This window comes from Protopterus annectens, chromosome 11.part0 (genome assembly GCF_019279795.1).
Source record: "Protopterus annectens isolate FY-2018-M chromosome 11.part0, PAN1.0, whole genome shotgun sequence".
Taxonomy (NCBI): domain Eukaryota; kingdom Metazoa; phylum Chordata; order Ceratodontiformes; family Protopteridae; genus Protopterus; species Protopterus annectens.
The window spans coordinates 592,811,865-592,834,364 of record NC_056745.1 but is presented as its reverse complement, the minus strand read 5'-3'; positions in this window follow the sequence as shown (position 1 = coordinate 592,834,364).

Genomic DNA, 22,500 nt, shown 5'->3' with positions numbered 1-22,500 from the left:
TATGGAAGATCCCTGTGGCTGATATATTCTTTAGATGCACTTGTTATTGTAAGATACAGGGTTATAGTTAGGTAATATGTTCTGCTTATATTTCTACCCCACAAGGTCCTTTCTGTCAAGGCACACATTGTTTTGATGATTATATGAAGAAGAAGAAGAAGAAGAAGATATCAGACTGCTTACACATCTGGATTGTTGTGCTGCATACTATACTGGAACTGACTAAATAGTTTACTTTGATTTTTAGAAAAGGAAAGAAGGAAAGGGCAGGATTCCACACATGCAAGGCTGTAAAGCAAAGTAAGAGGAAAGGTGGACAGACACAGTGATGTATGGGTGTAAAGTGACAACTGTGCAGCCTTATGGTGATTAAAACACAAGGAACTGTTTGGCTACTGCCCATAACCCTCTGGAATCTGGCAATTGTCCTGACAGATTTCTTGGCAAAGATCATCAACTGACCACTAGTCAGGGAAGAAATGATTGGAGGACTGCAAGTGTATTACCTTAATCTAGACAATGGGCAAAGTGTACATCAATACCCTAACTGGAGAATGAGTGTTCTCCAGCAGTGCATTAATGTACAAGTAATGGCCGGTGAAAAACAAGTCCACCACTTCATGGCAGCTTAGGTTGTTTAGTGATTGCAAAATATTTAAAAGAAGACAACAACAAAAAAGGTATGTGTGTGTGTGTGTGTGTGTGTGTGTGTGTGTGTGTGTGTGTGTGTGTGTGTGTGTGTGTATTTATGTCTGTGTGTGAGTGTATGCATGCATGCCAGTGAAAGTGAGAGTGAGCGAGCCATTATTTTACACTTGTTAAGCAGTGCCTTTGCTGTTGAGCGAGTGTAAAATAAAAAAATAATAAAGTACAGTGTGTGTGAGTGTATGAGTGCATGTGAGTAAGACAGAGAGTGAGAGAGCGATCAGTTGAGCAAAACAGAAGAGTCTGTTGTTTATGTTTCTGTCTGCATGTGTGCATCATTAAAGCAGAGAGAGTGTGTGTGTGTGTGTGTGTGTGTGTGTGTGTGTGTGTGTGTGTGTGTGTGTGTGTGTGTGTGTGTGTGTGTGTGTTTGCAAGCACGGGTTTTGTGTGTGTGTGTGTGTGTGTGTGTGTGTGTGTGTGTGTGTGTGTGTGTGTGTGTGTGTGTGTGTGTGTGTGTGTGAGACAGAGAAAGATGGAGAGAGTGAGAGAGAAAGCAAGAGTGACATGTAAGTGAATGCATGTTCCATATTAGCCTATCAGGAACCCTACTCCCTCCCAGGCTAGCTACTCAAGCAAGGTTACTTATAACACCCAGAAAACCGCCATTTTCAAATCTCATAATGCCTATGGACCAAGTTGGCTGTTTGTTCTATCAGTATTTGGTATGTGAAACCTGTATCTTAATTATTTAAAGCATTATTGAATTTGTATGCAGCTTATACTGTAATAAATGAATTGTAAAGTGAATTCTACTTCAGTCTTATCATCAGTGGCAACAGTGTTTTTAACTCACAATTGCTTTAGGCAGTTTGTAAATGCCGTAAATCCTCTTCCCTCTTACTACACTAAGGAGAACTATATGCTCTGTTAGATAATTTATTTACATGTACTGGTCTGCTCTGTTAATTTCTTATTGCTGTCTTAGAAAAACAAGGACTATAGACTGTTGTGTCTCAAGTATATTGTATGGTTTAAAATTACATAGAAATAAGCTTATAGCCAGCTGTTGCCTAACCTTAAAGTGTGAGCTTACCCTATAGCATATTTTTACTGTTGCTGTCTCTATGTTTTAAGAAAAGTGCTAACTATTTATCCCCTATCAGGTCTTGTTACCCTTCCTGCTTTACCTGAATGGCTCAGAACTCGGGAAAGAACCAGCCCTGTTAAATACAAGGAATCTCGTCCACCGAGTCCCCCATTAACAAGAGAAAATGCAGCAGGTCATTATCTTTTAAAAGTCTATAAAGTACAGCCAAACTGGGTCCACAGCAAGTCCCCTTAGCCTAAGAAGCCCATGAGCATTAATTAATTCGGACACACAGAACAAAGCTCCTTTTTATTGTAGGGTCTGTAGTCCAGCTGTCTGCCTTAGGTTTTAACATACCGAAACAGAGCTTAATCATATTAACTAAGGTAAAACAGTAGAGCTCCCTGCATAAAACATATAACATTTGAAAATACATAGCATAAACCCGAATCAGGGGTTTAAACTCTGGAGCTTTGTTTTAGCCCCACTCCACCCTATCCCCAAATTCCACCCGCCTCTAGAGGTGCTAAATTTATAGCCACAGTTGCCACTCCCCTAGTTATAGAACCAATCAGCAATTGTAAGACCCACCCTAAACACAACACCCTCCTGATTTCTCTACCCTACCCTCATCTACTACCCTCCCACCCCCATTCTTAACAATTGTAAATTACAAACCCTCTTCAAGGCCTCTACAAGCCTCAACCTCATCTTTCAATTCAAAGCCCTCCTAATACCTTTTACCCTTGAAAATAATTATGTATCTTATCACAGCTTATGAACAGCTCTCCCTCCCAGACTCTCACTACCCCAGATCACAGACCAGTACTCATGCTCTTCCACATCACTTTAATCACCCACTACCCCCCCTTCCAACTCCCATACTACAATATCACTACAGCTCATTCGAGCCAGTTTTGTTAACCCTAGAGCTAAACACTATTACAAACTTTTATTACTCAAACTTCAAAAACTAATAATTAATTCTCAAACAAACCTTAGAATGGATGTGAACATCCACCCCAACCCAGGACCAACCCCATCGGAAGCCTCCAACCCAATATATAACATCTCCTCTAGCCTGCAAAACTTAAACATCTCCTCTACCTCTCTCCTCATCTGCCACCTAAAAATTAGAAGCCTAAATAATAAAATCCACTACCTGCATGCACTCTTGGCAGTACACTCCCCAGATATACTATGTCTTACAGAAACCTGGCTTAAGCCATCCACCACTGACAATGAAGTTACTCCTCCAGGTTACAATATAATACTACTGGACCGCACCTCAAAGAGTGGGGGGGGGGAGTAGCTGCCTTATATAAATCTTCAATTAATGTAACTATTTCCAACTCTCCACAAGCTCCTCAAGCTGATAAAACTGAAATACTCTTTACAAAGGTACAAATTAACCAGCATAAATCTATAAACATCGGCTGCATTTATATCCCACCTGGTAGCAACACCAATAACATTCTACAGTGACTTGCCATAAACTCCCCACAAGAAACTATTGTTTTAGGCGACTTTAATATAGACTGGAACACCTGCTCCTCAGACTTCCCTACTACCCACATAAATCTATATGGTTTCTCCCAAGTCATAACCTCCACCACCAGAACTTGTAAGCCCAATAACAAAGAATGTATACTAGATTGGATTCTCATTAATAACCCACCCCAAATGTATAAAGCAGGCACCAAACCTAAGTAAATAGGTGACCACTTCCTAACGTATATACTCAGACAAAAAAAAATGATATCCCTCAAATAGCTAGCTTCAGAACTATTAGGAACAATAAGAGCTTCAATCAAACCAAATTCCAAATAGAACTTCAGTCTTGTAACTGGAATAGACTAAAACTACTCCCACTAGACGAGGCAGTATCACACTTTAACTCCACATTTCTTACAATCTTTGACAATCATGCACCCACCTGTCCATCAGAACAAAGAAAAAAGTAGCGCCATGGCTGTCCAAAGAAACTAGACAAAAAATCATGAATAGAAATAAGGCCTAGTCCTCTTGGAAAACCAATAAAACCCCTAAGGATCATCTTATTTATAAACAATTAAGAAATGATGCTAAGAAGCCTATAATATTAGACAAAAAATGACTATTACTGTAACCTGCAACATAAACATCAAAATCGACCACAAAAATTTTGGTCCAGCTTAAACAATCTTCTCCATCCAGGTAATACTACTACCCCTACCCCTGCGTCCATCCTCCAAAAACCTCCAGAAAATATTGCCAGCACCTTCAACACCTTCTTTACGGAAACTATACAATCCCTTGCCAACTAACTAGGCCCCAATAACCTAGACCCTATTAACCCCTTATCCAATACCCATCCATCCTTTAACTTTCAACCTGTCCCAACAGCACTTATCCGATCCTTAATCAAGAAACTGAAACCTACCACCCTATCAGCTGACCTACTCCCAGCTGAATATCCTCAAAAGGCTGCAAATGCAATAGCATATCCCATCTCAATATTAATTAACAGAACCATCTCTGAAGCATATATCCCCTCCATCTGGAAAATTTCCCACCTAATTCATCTCCATAAAGAGGGTAACTCTACTGATCTATCAAATTACAAGCCCAGCACCATTCTGTCCCCTCTGGCCAAAATTATGGAAAAATGAATCCAGAAGTAACTCTTTCATTACTTCAATTTGCACAATCTCCTAGCTTCCTCCCAGCATGGATTTCGACCCCACCATAGTACCACCTCAGCCCTTTTATCCTTCTCTCAAACAATAAATCAAATCCGTAATAATAATATGCTCTGCTCTGCCATCTTTCTTGACCTATCTAAGGCATTTGATATGGTAAACCACCAACTACTCATTCGAACACTAAAACCCTTGCCATAGACAGCCTGGCAACATGCTGGTTTCAGTCCTACCTAAGTGGCAAACAACAAGCTGTGCTATGGAAGGATAGCCTTTCCTCCCTACTGCCAGTCACCCTTAGAGTTCCTCAAGGGTCTATACTAGGACCTCTCCAATTTTCCATCTTCATTAATAATCTTCCTACAGTCATCCCCAAAGCAACCTGCATTCATTTTGCAGATGACTCTACCCTAATATGTTCTGCCACCTCCCCATTAGACCTACAGACCTTAACCCAAAATACTTTCAACATAGTAGAAAACTGGCTCACTGACAGGTGTCTTCTATTGAATCCAAATAAAACAAAACTGCTTCTCTTCACTCCCTACCTGGAAAGCTACACTCCCATCATTTACCATAACATCCAATAATGGCACAATAATTTCCCCAGAAAGTAATACAAAACTATTAGGTGTAATCGTTGATAATAACCTTAAGTGTGATGCTCACATCGACAAAACCATTAAAACAGTCAACAAAAAGCTAGGATCTCTATACAAGATTAAGGCATTTCTAACCCTAACTGCTAGGACAGTGATAAGCCGAACACATTTACTTTCAACCCTTCTTTATGCCTCCCCAATCTATACAAACATGAGTAAATCTGACCTCAATAAACTCAATAGCTGCTACAATAACAGACAGATTTGCCACAGGCTTGGCATATAGAACCCAGCACTGTATTAACCTATGGACTCTAGGCTGGCTAGAGTTTCCCTCTCAAATCCAGTATAACCAATTAATAATAGCCCACAAAGTCTTCTATCAGCTCAAAAGCATGCCATACTCCAAAATATAATTACCCCTTACAGTAACCTAAAAACTCTCTGCTTTCTGACAAAATGCAGGCACAAACTATTAAATCTAAAAACTCAAAACCACAAAAAAAGTGAGCTAATGGTAAAGTGGAGAATACAAACAAAGCAGCTTCAGGCAAAACAACAAAAGATACTCCACACCATCAATAAAATTTATTTGAATGACAAAGCTTTCAGATACAAACTATCCTTCTTCAGTCTCATATAAAAAGTAGCCATTAAAACAGCATTTTTATCTCATTCAAATATATCAGATGGCACAGCAACCTACCAAAACACAGCAATCAAAGCAACAATTGAACTTTTAAAAGCACAGTGATAATATAACATATACAGTCATTTTTTCTTCACTTTCTGTCGTTTAAATTTTAACACTGGTTTCAGTGTAACCTGTTTGTTAAGACCAGGATGTGTATCCACTTCTAGGCAGATAATCCACTCATATTCTTTCATGTCCACATTATTTACAAGGTCTCCACATCTAATACTTGGATAAATCACACATATAACTCTAAAGCTAAACTGATATGAATCATCAGTCTCACTAATACGTTTGGACAAGGAGTTAGTCAATATTCCTCTCCTAATTTCAGACCTATGTTCTATGATCCTATCTTTTAGTTTTCTGGTTGATTTTCCTACATAGAAACCCAAGCATTTTTTACAAGTGGCAAGTTATATAATGAATTGTGTATTGCATGTTGCACAACAAAAAACAAATTTATTTCTATTTACTGGCTGTATAAATTCAGTAGTTTGATTTATACTTAAGCAGCATGAACAATTACAGCAGGGGAAGGTGCCCTTTTTATTAAATGTTGTTATCTTGTTTTTATTAAGTGAGAAGTCCTTATAACATAATAATTTCTTTGAATTATTACAATTTCTATAAGTAAAGCTAGGTCTATTCGGAAGCCAACTTTCGTGACTCGGTATGGCTTTCCGAATCTCCCAATTTTTGTTTATAACATTCTCTTTTGCTCTTCTAGCTCTACTGTACATCATAAGGTATTTCAAAGACTGTGATGAGGTCATTCTTGACCCTTCAGAAACAGTATCAGCCTGAATACAGAAATAAGGTCTTGCTTTTGAATCCCTTACTGTTAAGGCATCCCATCTAGCTGCTTCTATTTCTTCCATAATATAGCCACTCTCCATAAAGTTATTGGTAATTTCTTGCATTTGGGCATGACAAACCTCTGATTGAGTATTCAGCCTACTGGTTCACAACTATTGACTCTTAAGGACACTTTTAAAGGTCCTTCTTGCGTACATACTTCTCTTGTGTAGGTATTTATTTACCTGTACATCTTTTTTATATATGCTTGTCTGTAAGCCTGACCTTGTTATTTCCAACCTAACATCAAGAATATTTACAAAATCCTCAGTGAATTCCATCTCAAATTTAAGAAATTCAAGGGCATTGTTTAAATATTCATAAAACCCATGCAATTCTGCAACAGTATCATGCCAAGCCAAAAAATATCATCCACAAAATGCTTGGAGAATGATATCTTTGGTGCATATGTATTAGAATTCCCATACAGGTATATACTTTCCTATCTGTCCATTGTTAAGTTAGCATACGTATTGGCTATAGCAATGCCCACGGCAGTCCCTGAAATTTGGTGATAGATCTGTTTGTTGAAAGAGAAAACATTGTTATTCAAAACTAGATCTAGTAGTTCACATATAATTTCAGAACGTCTAGCAGGAAGACATCCATACTCATGTAGAATCTCTCTAATACAATCAATTCCATATCTATTCGGAATTACAGTGAACAAAGATTTTGTATCTAATGTCACCAAAATCAGGCTGTCATGGACACATCCATTATATCAGGTATGCAACTGTGTTAAGAAGTATCCTGTGTCCTTAATATAACTAGGTATATGCTTCAAATAACACTTTAGGAGATTTTATAGATATACTGATATAGATTCAGTCATCCATCTCCTCCCCGATACAATGGGTCTCATCTGTGGTCTCTTCAAAGATTTATGGATTTTAGGTAGTCCATAAAGCACAGGGATTATTGGACATGGTACACTGAGGAAGTGGAAGACATCAATATCTATGTCTGAACTGAATAAAAGCCTGGAAAAAACACCACGATGAGAATCACTTCCTCCTTTAATAGAAACAAACAAACAGGTAAATGAATAAAATCCAAGAGCTCTAGTAAAAGATGAGCGCTTTTGGCTCTTCAGCCTTCATCAGATCTGCAGGTGGAAGGAGCTCCTTGTGAGTTGAACACTATGCTTAGAAACACCATTATGTTGTCACAAAAAGCAAGCATGTTGGAAAATGCAGTTCTTACTAACCATACTAATACCAATATTGAGTCTAAAAAAGATGTTCTTGATAGTGATATGATGCACAATCATGATGAGACTCTTTTGAATGACTGAGGATTACAGAATTTAATAAGTGATTTGTTTTTAAATACTGGGGCTTCTGCTCCTGCATTTGAAAGACCTGTTTCATGTATTACTGATCGGGCTGCTCACATACAATTGGAAGATAGCTTTACTATAAAGGGATTAAACAGTAATAAGCTTGATAAACAAATAGGGCCCTTAGTTAATTTGAAAAACCCTGTGTTGAGTACTGTTGTAGAAGGTGTATTAAATAGAAATAAGAATCAACATATGGGTCCTGTTTTAATTGATAAACAGGAAAATATGGAAATATTGACTAACTACCAGCAGAAAGGGACTGAACCACTGAATTTCTCAATGGAATATGGTTATGGTAATGCTTTTCTTTCAAATAGTTGTAATCCTGATAAGGATATTTTTGTGAATAATTATGTGAGTAGACCTGACCAGTCACATGGTGAAACAGTAGACTGTTATTTACAAACTATAAATAAGGGTCTCTTAAGTACCCCTTTGAGTATAAAATGCAATGGTCATGAACTACCAGTCCTTCATGATAATCCTGTGGACCAATATGTTGATCAAGTGGTTGATATGACTGGGCAAATTTCCAATGTGGGTGATATTAGAGAGACATCTAAGCACTTTTTGAGTATGACCCGATTTGAAAATAAACCTGGTTGTATAAATGAAAATACATCAATGATAGGAGAAATCATGACTATGGAATATTCTATTAATAGAGATGTAATAGCAGCTACAGATATGAGCATTTGTGATTTGTCTAATGGCTTTGAACTGATGGGGGACTCACAGAGGATAGAACAGTATGCTAGTAGTGATGTGGTAGCAACTAGTAATATGGATGTACCTGTTCCATCTAATGAACATTCTACAGGTTCTAATACAGAGATTGGCCAAGCTATTGCCAAAGTGACTTTAAGTGAAGAGATCTCTGAGGTGAGCCTTCCCATGGTTGTTAACCTTTCTAACTATAGGTTGACTGAGGCAGAAATGTCCCTATTGTCACGAGGAACTAAATTTGTTCCAGCAAATACTGATGATTTGGTGCATGTGATTACTGACCTAAATTTGTTTTCAAGGGATCTGAACCTGAAGAATGTTTTTAAGAGGAATAATGGTGCTGTGGCTAACCATTTAAAAAGGAGTAGTGCATTCATTCATATTAGTGATTTAGTCATTAATGTCTTCACCAATATTTGTGAAAAGGAGATTCGCAACATCTATGATAAGACAGATTTCATGAGAATACACAATTTAACACCTGATGAGACTCAAGCATTGAAATCATTACAGAATAATACACAGATAGTTATAAAAGAGGCAGACAAAGGAGGTGCCATTGTAGTAATGGATCTAGAACAATATTTACAGTCTATGATTGAGTTTTTGTCAGATGGACTTACATTTAAACCTATTCGTGGCAAGGAAGTAGATGCCATGATTAATAAAATCATATATGTATTTATGACCTACAGGTAATGGGGGATATAGATATTGATGTCTTCCACTTCCTCAATGTACCTTGTCCAATAATCCCTGTGCTTTATGGACTACCTAAAATCCATAAATCTTTGGAAAGACCCACGATGAGACCCATCGTATCAGGGAGGGGATGGATGACTGAATTTATATCAATATATCTACAAGATTTCCTAAAGGGTTATTTGAAGCATATACCTAGTTATATTAAGGACACAGGATACTTCTTAACACAGTTGCATACCTGATATAATGGTTGTGTCCATGACAGCCTGATTTTGGTGACATTAGATATAAAATCTTTGTTCACTGTAATTCCGAATAGATATGGAATTGACTGTATTAGAGAGATTCTACATGAGTATGGATGTCTTCCTGCTAGACATATTGAAATTATATGTGAACTATTAGATCTAGTTTTAAATAACAATGTTTTCACTTTCAATAAACAGATCTATCACCAGATTTCAGGGATGCCCATGGGCACTGCTATAGCCAATGCATATGCTAACTTAACATTGGGCAGATGGGAAAGTGTATACCTGTATGAGAATTCTAATACATATGCACCAAAGATATCATTTTAAAGCATTTTGTGGATGATATATTTTTGGCTTGGCATGGCACTGTTGCAGAATTGCATGGGTTTTATGAATATTTAAAAAATACCCTTGAATGTCTTAAATTTGAGATGGCATTAACTGAGTATTTTGTAAATTTTCTTAATGTTAAGTTGGAAATGACAAGGTCACGCTTAGAGACAAGCATATATAAAAAAGATGTGCAGGTAAATAAATACCTACACGAGAAGTATGCATGCAAGAAGGACCTTTACAAGTGTCCTTAAGAGTCAATACTTACAAGCCAGTAGGCTGAATACTCAATCAGAGGTTCGTCATGCCCAAATGCAAGAAATAACCAATAACTTTATTGAGAGCGGCTATATTATGGAAGAAATAGAAGCAGCTAGAAGGGATGTCTTAAGATTAAGGGATTCAAAAGCAAGACCTTATTTCTCTATTCAGGCTGATACTGTTTTTGAAGGGTCGAGAATGACCTCATCACAGCCTTTGAGATACCTTATGATGTACAGCAGAGCTAGAAGAACAAAAGAGAATGTTATAAATAAAAATTGGGATATCCGGAAAGCCATACTGGGTCCTGAAAGTTGGCTTCCCAATAGACCTAGCTTTACTTATAGAAATTGTAATAATTTAAATAAATTATTATGTTATCAGGATTTCTCACTTAATAACAACAAGATAACAACATTTAATAAAAAGGGCACCTTCCTCTGCTCTAATTGTCCCTGCTGCTCAAGTATAAATCAATCTACTGAATTTATACATCCAGTAAATAGAAAGAAATGTGTTTTTTGTTGTAGTGCAACATGCAATACACAATTCATTATATACCTTGCCATATGTAAAAAATGCTTGAGTTTCTGTGTAGGAAAATCGACCAGAAAACTAAAAGATAAGATCATAGAACATAAGTCTGAAATTAGGAGAGAAATATTGACTAACTCCTTGGCCAAACATATTACTGAGACTGATGATTCACATCAGTTTACCTTTATAGTTACACATGTGATTTATCCAAGTATTAGATGTGGAGACCTTATAAATAATGTGGACATGAAAGAATATGAGTGGATTATCCACCTAGAAGCAGATAAACATCCTGGTCTTAACAAACAGGTTACACTGAAACCAGTGTTAAAATTTAAACGACAGAAAGTGAAGAAAAAAATGGCTGCATATGTCATATTGTCATTGTGTTTTTAAAGGTTCAGTAGTTGCTTTGATTGCTGTGTTTTGGTAGGTTGCTGTGTCATGTGATATATTTGAATGAGATAAAAATGTTGTTTTAATGGCTACTTTTTATGTGAGACACAGAAGAAGGATAGTTTGTATCTGAAAGCTTTGTCATTCTATTAAACGTTATTGATGGTGTGGAGTATATTTTGCTTTTTTGCCTAAATCTAAAAACTCAGCAGGTGAGTCATTATTTTCCAACTCTGTTGGTACAATCTGGAACCGACTCCCTGCCGAACTTACAGCAATCCAGTCTGTAAACTAATTTAAATCATCTTTCAAAAAACACCTAAAAAGTCACTGGCTATGCCCCTGTACCAACCCTGACTAACCAGCTCACCGCTCTCTTCACTAACAGGCTATCTTTAAAATAGTCTAAAAAGTCTGAAACATTGGCTATTATTCTCTTATGTATTGTACTACTGAATGATATGCTACCTTATTCAGCCTTGTACCACTAAAAATGTCTAAGTTCGAACAAGAATACTAATATTGGTAAGTTTTAAGTATTTATGTATTCCAAGTTTTTAAGTATGCATGTAATCCTATAATTCTGTACTGGTATCTATATGTAACTGTTACTTTATTTCTGCTATATGTAACTGTATAAAACTGCTAATGCTAACTCTTTTGTAACTATCCACATGTGGAGCTTTTCTCCCTGGGCCTCTGCTGAAAATGGACCTGTGTGCAGTCGGACTATCCCGGTTAACAAATGTAAAATAAATAAATAAATGTATGTAAGCAGAGAAGTCTGCCTGTGAGAGAGATTGAGAGAGAGAGTTTTTAGATTCTTAGAGTGAGACTGAATGTGTGTATGAAAGCAGCTTGAGACTGTGAGAGATTGAGAAAGAGGGTGAGACAGATCTTGTGTGAGTGAATGTGTGTATGAAAGCAGAGGAGACTGTGTGTGTATATGTATGCATATGAAACAGAAGAGAATGTGTATGTGTGTATGGGAGAGAGAATGGCCTGTATGTAAAATTGCTGTGTTTCACTTGCTTATTATTTTTTTAAGCACTATATTATTTTTTATATATATATTTGATGTAAAATGCTGTGGCACTGAGGCTCATAACACCCCTGGGTGGGCATTAATTACACATTAACACACACCCTGTCAAGCATTATTTCTTGCGTAAAGCTTTGAAGCAGGAAAATCTGTGGATCTGCTGACCCATTAGCCTAACAACACTGTCAGTTTAAAGGTACAGGATATTAAATGGGAATAAGTAAAAGCCAGAGAGATTAAAACAAAGTTAAGAAAAGCCTCTAACTGGAAAACCACAGCCCCAGATGCAGTACGACTTTTGGTTAAAAGTATATCTTTGCACGAGGATTTAGCCACGTGTAAGAACTATTTATATGCACACCCGAAACAGGCACCACACTGGCTAACAACAGGCCAAACAATGCTCTTACTTAAGAGTGAACCTGCAAGCTACCCTAAAATTATAGACCAGTAACTTGCCTTCCGACAACTTACAAACTATACATGGGAATTGATGCTGACCGAGTTTATAGTGATTTAGAGGAAAACTCAATTATGGCAGTAGAACAATAGGGCAATAAATGAAAGTCATATGGAACAAAGGATCATCTGTTGTTAAATGAAGTTATAGTGGCAAACTGTAAAAAGGGGAAGACTCTAAGTATGGCATGGATTGACTACAAAAAAGCATTTGATAGTATCTCACATTCATGGATAAAAGAGTGCTTAAAAATGTATAAGATACACCCTACACTGATTGACTATATTACAGTAACAATGAAACAATGGCAGACCACTTTGCAATTAAGCCATGATAAAGGACAGATTATTATCCCAGGGATAAAAATTCAAAGTGGGATATTCCATGGTGACTCATTGTCACCATTGCTATTCTGTCTTGCCATTGACCAATTAAGCTGTTTACTTAACATCTTAGGCCATGGCTACAATTTGGCTCCTAGAAAACAACAAAGTCTAATGACTTCTCATCTTCTCTTTGTTGATGATTTAAAACTGTATAGCTCATCAGATGAGGAACTGAAAGCACAGCTGCATATTGTCAAAACTTTTTCAGATGATATTAGAATGTCATTTGGTCTTGATAAATGTGCAAAAGTGATCTTTAAAGTAAGAAAACTGCAGCATCCGGAAAACATCATTTCGGGACAAGAATGTGATATAAAAGAACTTTAGTAAGAGGGGGTATATAAATACTTGGGAATTGATGAAGTATCAACAATAAGACATGAACAAATGTGAATAAAACTCAGTAAGGAATACTTCAGAAGACTTTGAGAACAGCATTGACATCTAGGAACAAGATCCAAGCTATAAATCAATGTGATCTTCCTGTCCTAACTTACAGTTTTGGGGTGACTAACTGGCCCAAAAAGTGTTGGATAAATTAGATATTAAAACAAGATGGATGCTTCATGCTCACCAAAGGACTTATAAAAATCAGTGTATACCAAGATTATATATTCCCTGTTCCAAAGGAAGGATGAGCCTCCTTGAAATTGATTAAAGGTATAGATCTGCAATCGTGGGATTCCACACATATCTACTGACTTCACAAGATCCAAATGTAGTGAAAGTTTTGAAACATGAGGAGAATAAATCTAAGATGATTTCTCTGCTTAATTTAGCAGAAGCATATCGATGTCAAGCAGGAATGGAAATCAAACCAGAAGTAGATAAAAACCAGGCAGCAACTGAATCTGCCAAAAAAGAAAAGAAAGAATATAAGGTGAAGGACCAGATGAGAAGGCAAGAAATTTGGAAAAAAGCATAAATATACTTGCAAGTATAGAAAACTTCTGGAAGAACCTCATGTTGATCAAAAACGAATGCAGGAATGGTTACGGAGAGGCGAATTCAAACCAAGAAATGAAAGGTTAATATTGGCAGCCCAAGATAGTGGGCTACCTATACACTGGTTTACAAAGTCCATTAAACATGTGGGAGGAACAGACAAATCTAGGTTTTGTAAAACTGAATTGGAAACAGTCACACACCTTGCTGCTGGTTGCAACATATTAATTGCAAAAGGACTGTATACTGAAAGGCATAATAATGTGGTGAGACTGTTGCACTGGTGATTGTGCAAACATTATGGTATTGAAGTGGCTGAAAAACACTGGAAACATGAGCCACAAAGAATAATAGAAAATTATGAAGTTTATATCACATGGGATTACCCATTACCAACAGTTCAAAAAACAGATGCTAGAAAACCAGATATAGTGGTCGAAGAAAAGAAGACAAAAGTAGCATTGATCATTGAAATTTCCACACCCATTGACTACAGTGTCTTGCATACAGAGAGACACAAAGTCATAAAATACCAGGATCTGCAGGCAGAAACAAGAGCAATGTGGAAGAAAGATACCCAGACAGTTCCAATAGTAGTAGGAGCAATGGGTCTTATAAAAAGAATCTACACTCTTATTTAGATAAAATCCATGTAACCCTATATGAATTGCAGAAAGAGTCATTACTGGGCACATTACAGGTGTTGCGAAAAACACTTTTGGCAGACATCAAAGATTGAAACAATACTAATTTCATGAACTTTAATTGTACTTTGACTTAGGAATGGGTATTAGAAACCCAAATGATTTGGAGAAATAAAAAAAGTCAGAAAACATTATGGAACAAGCTGTTTGCCTTCCTTTTACACAATAATGCCCAGAAGACAAGCCAATATGGGTTCTTGATCAGAAAGAGATGGCAGTCAAGCAAATCTGTCCTTTATCATGGCTTAATTGCAAAGTGGTCTGCCATTGTTTCATGGTTACTTTTATTACCGGGTTACATGTGAACCTAGGAATGCTAGTAGACATTGCCTAGAAGGACTTTACCAAGATCTTTGATTTGATTTTGTCCAGCTAATTGACAGTAGAAGAAAAGGACTTGAGGTAGGACCATGGCTCTGCGTATGGTAGCTATGTGGCTGAGGGAAGGACACAGTTGTGCTGAAAGTGAAGATGTCAGAAATAAGGATAGTGACTAATGCAGTACCACAGGGAAAAGTCCTGCGGCAGTAGTCTTCAGCATGTTTCTTTCATGTTTCTTTCACACACATCTGGTCAAATGGGAGCAAGGTTTTGGAAAGTATAACAAAGTAGAATGAAAGGAGACAGTTGAGGGTCAGTGTAGAAGAAATGCAAAGTACAAAACTTGTACCACAACATTCTTGTGTGAAATATCATATGCGGTGAGTAGAATTCATGCCATTAGAGAAGAAAATTATTTGTAGTAATAGTCTTGAAACTCATTTCCAAGGCCACAGTGAGGGTACTGACCTAAGGTCTATCCTCAAAGGGAGATACTCTGGATCTAAAGAAGTAATGTTTCCACTATAATGAGCACTGGTTTGACCACACCTTGAATACTTTTCACAGTTCTGAAAGCCATGCAAAGAAAATGACATCATTGGGGGTTGGGAGGGTTGCCTAATGGTTAAGGTGTTTGCCTTACAAGCACAAGGTGCAGGGTTTGAGTCTCACAAGGGAAAATTGGCTAGGCTTAAAATGGCTCTCAAGGGCAGTTAGCTTAGTACTAATCTGAATCTCTACCACGAATACAGATGAAACCCCCAGGATGATGTGGTAAAAGCAGGGAGAAGGATATGACAAGACACTATAGAAGCTGCAGCTCTTATCAGCAGTGACCAGAACAGATGGAGGGGCATAATACTAATGAATGGGAACATGTTGCTAGGATGTGGACTTATCAAGCTAAAAAAAAAGAAGAACAGCAGAAAAGGAAAGGGCACACACAGCTGATTGCAGGGGCTAACTAATCACAGTTCTGTAAAGGTACTTCTTTATAGAAAGTGCTATGAGCCTGCAAAATGGACCACTAGAAGAAGCACTGGAGAAGCAATACTCAGACTCATTCAAAGGGGTATGAGCCAAGAGGAGAAATGCTTGCAAGATAGGGTGATGTGCAGATAAAATATCAACTGCATTTAAATGATAGATGACATAATCTCATAGAATCTTACAGCATTCATATAAATACAATTGATTCTATTTGGTACAAGAACAAAGAAAAGTTTGGAGCATGAAACAATTTAAATGTTGCTACATGGCATTTTCAAAATTCCTTTTCTAGTTTTTATTGTTTCTTTTCTCACTTATAAACATAAAAAACTAAATAAATGTTTTTATGGTTTAACACAGTGTTACTAGACTCAGATAATGAAGAGTGAGAAGAGCTTTTAGAAAACTAATATCAGTGAACATTAAAGTGCCTATATAGTCCTAGAGCAACTTTGGATAATGCAAATGTGTTAATGAGGACATACTGATCCAGACTGTTTGGTGTTTGTGTAAAGCCATAGTGATACATATCTTGTTCCTCATATGAGGGGTAGAATGTGATCTTTCCAAGAAATTCAACAGCTGACATAATGCTTGTCAGTAGCAATAATGCTGATAATAACTATGATATATGGGGGCAAGTCCCCCAAAACCCACACCACATGCTAATTATATATACCACCCCCAAGAATACACAGCAGTAGGATAAAGGCAAATTCCCAGACCTCACTATAATGTAGTTTCACAAGCAGAGGAACAAAAAAGCTAAGTATCTACACACACGCAAATATATATATATATATATATATATATATATATATATATATATATATATATATATATATATACATATACATCCTACTAAACTTATGTCTTCATGTCTGTTTTTACATTATGAACATACTCTACTGTTATTCTGATTATGCTCCGATATTCAAAAAGACAAACCAGTTAAGTGCCAGAATGTCATGTATCTCAACCTTAACAAATGTTAAGCCCCCACCCCGGTAAAAGTTGTTAAGGCCAGGTCCCACACTAGGCAGTAAAATTTGCCTGTACTGACTAGCAAATGATAGCAGTACAAGAAAATGTTTGTTTCTGCCTGCTGTCCATGCAGTTAACAGGTCCTTAACTTCCTGTAAAAAAAAAATGTTTCCTGCATAGTTTGAAGAATGTGAATGCTGAAACTCGAATGTGTGTCATTATTTAGTAACTTCATGCCTTAGTGGTTCATCCAAAAAACACATATTTTATGAGGAACAGACCAAAAATATGAGGCAATAATCTGGATGTATTGAGAAAATCTTGACAGTTGAGAAAGAGTGACAGTATTAATGTAAGTGCAAATGTAAGGGACTACATTACACTACATCACTGACAGTGCTCCCTAAGTGCTTTTTATGGCTTTCAAAGCAGGGGAAATGCTTAGCAATTTTTTCCTCATTAACTAGTAGTACATGGAGCAGATACAGCTCCATGCGCTACAAAGAATTATGATCATCTCCCCAATAATAATCCTCCATGTCTATACTAGATTACTACTTTTAAGCCATAATTTATCTTATCCTATGACTTATAAATAGAAATATTAAATGTTCCATTTAAAATCAAAAGATGACCATGTATAAAATAAGAAAATAAACTAAAGCACTACAGAAACAATTCATTTTCTTCAGCAAGGGATATCAATAGTAGTGCTGAGTCACTGGTATGAATTCAGATGCTATATACATCTGGTGAGTGGTTGAAGAGGAGGGTAAAGGTTGTAAGCTGTAGTTCCTGTGGTAAAAGATTTGATTCCATCAGCCCTCATTTGCATATTGTGTGACCTTGAGCAAGTACCTAACCAGACACTGACACTGCTTAGAGGCAATTGGGAATTTAAGCTATGAAACTCAAAGGTCCCCTGGACTGCAAGCCAAGGAATTACCTGTGAACCCATGATATATACTTTGTGGTAACAACTTTTGATTCACAGACAGTCCTACCATGGTGTTGTAACACAAAGCTGTGAAGCAGCATTATGTGCCATCACTTTGGTCTACCCTCAAATTCCTAACAAGGCATTTTGAGAGAATAGCGTTATTAATGACCAAAAGATTGTGTTAGAGGCAAGTGCTGGGGAGTTTGTGAAAGTGTGTGCGTTTGTGTGTGTGTGTGTGTGTGTGTGTGTGTGTGTGTGTGTGTGTGTGTGTGTGTGTGTGTGTGTGCATGTGAGTGTGTGTGTGTGTGTGTGTGTGTGTGTGTGTGTGTGTGTGTGTGTGTGTGTGTGTGTGTGTGTGTGTGTGTGTGTGTATCTGTGTGCCCATGTTTCTGTGAAACTGACTTTGGTGAATTCCTCTGCCAATGCACTGCATGGTCTGCTAGTGTTTATTACTACAGCAAAGTGTTGACTTGTTCTGTAGATAGTTAACAGTGATTGAGACACATGTAGATTATCTGATCATGAGGTCTTTCTTTACTGCATCTAACATGTATCTGAATTCTAATTTCTTGCATCACATACGCAGTTCATTCTGGCTGCAACTCTTACATTCAGGGGTGGGTTTTTTTCTGAATCCCCATGATTCAGTAGCTACTCGAACTGATGGACGAGGTGATGACAGTTTGGCCATAATATATGGACATTTATTTAGTATATGTAAAGAGCCAATCCTACCTAGTGAGTAATAACAACAAATTCTTAAAATTATAGTAATTTGGTAAAAATATGGCTAAAACTGGAACACCAGAAATGAATAAATTGTCTTACTGTGAATATGTCACAAATATAGAAAACAGCTCTTCATATTAACTGCTATACAACTCGGTCTCCACTTTACTCGTCACAGTGATTTTCATGATTTTCATGACTGTTCTTTCATTATTTTCTGCTTGCTTTCAATATCTTGCTCATGTGACACATACACAGTACCACTGGAAGTTAGTACGCTCCCCAAAGTGCTCCAATTTGTCAAATGTTCAAAATCACTAAATATTGTAGTAAATGTTATATATTCTGTAGTTTTTTGGTCTACAGTGATGCGAAGGTGTTATTTATCATCCAGTAGTGGAAGGCATGGAATGTTTGGTGGAATCCAACTACTGTGAAGATGAAGACAGTTGGGAATTACAGAGCAGAGGCCATGATGTTTCACAACCGGTGGTTAGAAAAGCAAAAATGTGTTGAGACTAAATTAGGCTATTAGCAATCACAGCCACAAAGCTATTTGAATAGAGTTGTAGAACCTAACTGGAGAGTATGAACTATATATGAAATGTATATGAAAAAATAGACATAGTTACATTGTCTTTACAGGCAGTTGTGAAGTCTATTAAGTGAAACCTGTGAAATTTGACAAAAGCCTGTTGATAGGATAAAGAGTATCAAACACATACAGCAAAGTTTGATAAGAATGGGGGCAAGAAAAGTAAGTGAGTGTATGTAGTTACAAAAGGCAAAGCAGGTAAAGATTTGAAGGAGTATGAAAAACACAATGACTGTGTAGACTGGATTTGCAAACAATATCTTGGAGATAGCAGTAGTAAAATGCTTGCCTCTAGCAGAAATGAACCCACATATAAGAAGACTCGTGATACTATGATATCAGATCAATATTACTGAACATGTGTGATCTGGCAGGAAATTAGAATAAAAACAACTATAATTGTCAATAAAATTGAAAAACAACAAAACTACTCAGAACTCAAACAAATTTTATTCACCCCTAGTGCCTTGACATATAGTATTTATGTGAGTACATAAGCTATAATAAAACATGTACTTAAATAAAGTCTCTAATTAAAAAACAGCAGTCATAACCAGGGGTGACTCGTGCCATCAGACTACAGGACTGCAGCCCTCCCAGCAAAAATGGACAATTGCATTCATACATATTGAATAAAAATAAAAAAAAAAGAATTTTTACTTTGTTCGTGTTGTGCACTATGCTCCTAAGTGACTCTGACCGACTTGCAAAGTATCGGAACTCGAACTACGCATGCTCATCGAGTTCTGGGTTTTTTTTTTTTTTATTAGCGCCTGGAATCTAGACTGCTGTAAAAGCAGTCCAGATTAAAGAGAAGGCATCAGTGCGATACCCAGAAGTCTATGCGGTTTAACCGCACAGCAAACTAGAAGGAGGTTTGGACTGCCACATACGCAGGCACATACGGGATGTGGACGGCTGGATTGCTATTGATTGGTTCTTGCTCTCTTCTCAAAAAAAGAGAGCGAGAAACAATCAGTAGTAGTAGCCTGTAAACAGTACTTCTTGTCTTGTGTTACGGAGAGAAGGTACATTACCATTGCGTTGCATTGCTGAAAGTAAAAGTACTTAAACAACTTTGTTTTTTTTCAGCTTACTGCAGTCACTGAGTCAGAGAGGAAAAGAAAGAAGACGGACAGTCAGTCACTAAGAAGTGAAGATAAACAGAGGTAGGTGCCAGACTTGGCTCTGTCTACAGAATCAGATGAGAGGCCCCAGCAGAAAAAAAAAAACAACATGCAGTATGCTGCAGGAAATAGCAGTGTGTACTTCATGCCAACTAACTGACACTCCTATGACCAGATTAAATGCATTCAGTTTCTGTCTGGTATAAGCTGACTTGTCATTTTCTACAAATGCTCTTGTTTCAACACCTTTCCTGTCTCACATTTTTTTAACAGCATTTACTTTTGTTGGTATGTTTGTATCTTCACAATTGTTGGTCTGTGCAAGACTTCTTAAGATACAAATGTGATGTGACCTCTCTTTTAATATGTCCTGCTGTGCAATACCAGTCCATTTGCTGTTACTGGCCTTCATTATGCATATGCATATACAATCTGTCCCTTCCAACTTTTCAGAGTTGGCTGTAAACTTCAGAATTTCCTTCCTTGCTCTGTCTTTAAAGTCAACCACTGCTTTTTTCTCTCCTTTATTCTTTACATTATCTTTTTTTCTTACAGATTTTATTTGTGTTAACATCCAGACAGAATTTCCATCAGTTAGGATTTAAATCTAAACCAAACTGTTTTTTTACTGGCTTTGTCTGGCAATTATTGATTTTCTTGCTGGCATAGCATCATTTAATATGCTTCTCAGTTGGTGGCCATCTTTGGTGTTCGGGGCAGATGGCACCTCTGAGTTTGGTCTTTGTTCAGTGTTATTGCAATTTTTGTTGTAATAGTATGTAATTAGGACTTAGAAAACTTCACCCTACATTTATTTTAATTTCAGAGGTGTAGATATTATGGGAATTGAGATTTGCTTTAGCTGTTGGAATTTGAATACACTAGGGAATAAGGTGATTAATGTTGGAAGCACTTTCCAGTTTTTTTGGGGGCTATTTGTCTACATGCTAACAGTATGTGGCATTGCGCCATCATCCTGTTTTTGTTGCCTTTTTTTTTTTTTTTTTTATAAGTTAATATGTTGTTCAGCACTGTGCTGGCTACATGTTAACAAGGAAAGGGGGTGGCTACATTGCAAAATGCAGCACCATTATACAGAACATGGCTTCAGTATCATAGGCTACCCATTTGGGATAGGCTAGTACACCAGTGGCCCTCTTTGTATTGTCAGTGTTCTACAGCGATGCGGGTTGACTATGGCATATAAGCAATGTTGGCATAATAAAATTGAACACTGGCGTTTATATTAACTAAAATATACTGTGGCTGCCTTACAATGTATGACAAAGGTTTTTATTAATTTTTTGTTGTATGTTAATTTCTTGCCAGGTAGTTATTGTTGAATGTAAGTTACTGACTGCCGTTGATTTCCTTGCCACATAGCAGTTTTAGTACGCTGATATACTGCTTGCATGTGGCACCTCCTTGCCACATAGTAGTTTTAGTACGCTGATATACTGCTTGCATGTGGCACCTCCTTGCCACATAGCAGTTTTAGTATGCTGATATACTGCTTGCATGTGGCACCTTCTTGCCACATAGCAGTTTTAGCATGCTGATATACTGCTTGCATGTGGCACCTCCTTGCCACATAGTAGTTTTAGCATGCTGATATACTGCTTGCATGCGGCACCACCTTGCTACTTAGCAGTTTTAGTACGCTGATATACTGCTTGCACCTTATTTGCATATTACATTGCTTCCCAGAAGTTTTGCACTAAACTCAGTGCATTCTGCCAAATTCCACAATTTTTTTTTGTTTCTTTTTGTTGTTGCTTGAAGAACTTAAGATATTGTTACAGAAATAGACAGATATGTGTTAGGCTCAGATTCAAGTGGTCTGACTAATAATATATTTTATTTAGTTTTGGTAAAATATATAGGCGATGATGCAGAAATACATATTTGAATAATCTTAATAAGTCTTTGTGTCTGAAGTTTTCAAAAATGTAGGTGGATGTTGGAAGATATTTGACAAAAATGTAAGAGTATTATTTTCTTTCACTGAACAAATGTAATGTACAAGATGTGAGTGTGAAAGATGAAGAAAGCAGGATAATCACTCTTTTGATGTAGGAAATGGGTTGTAGATGTGGATAGGGGTGATATAAAGTGCAATGAAAATATGAAGGATTAAATATGTAGCAATGTGA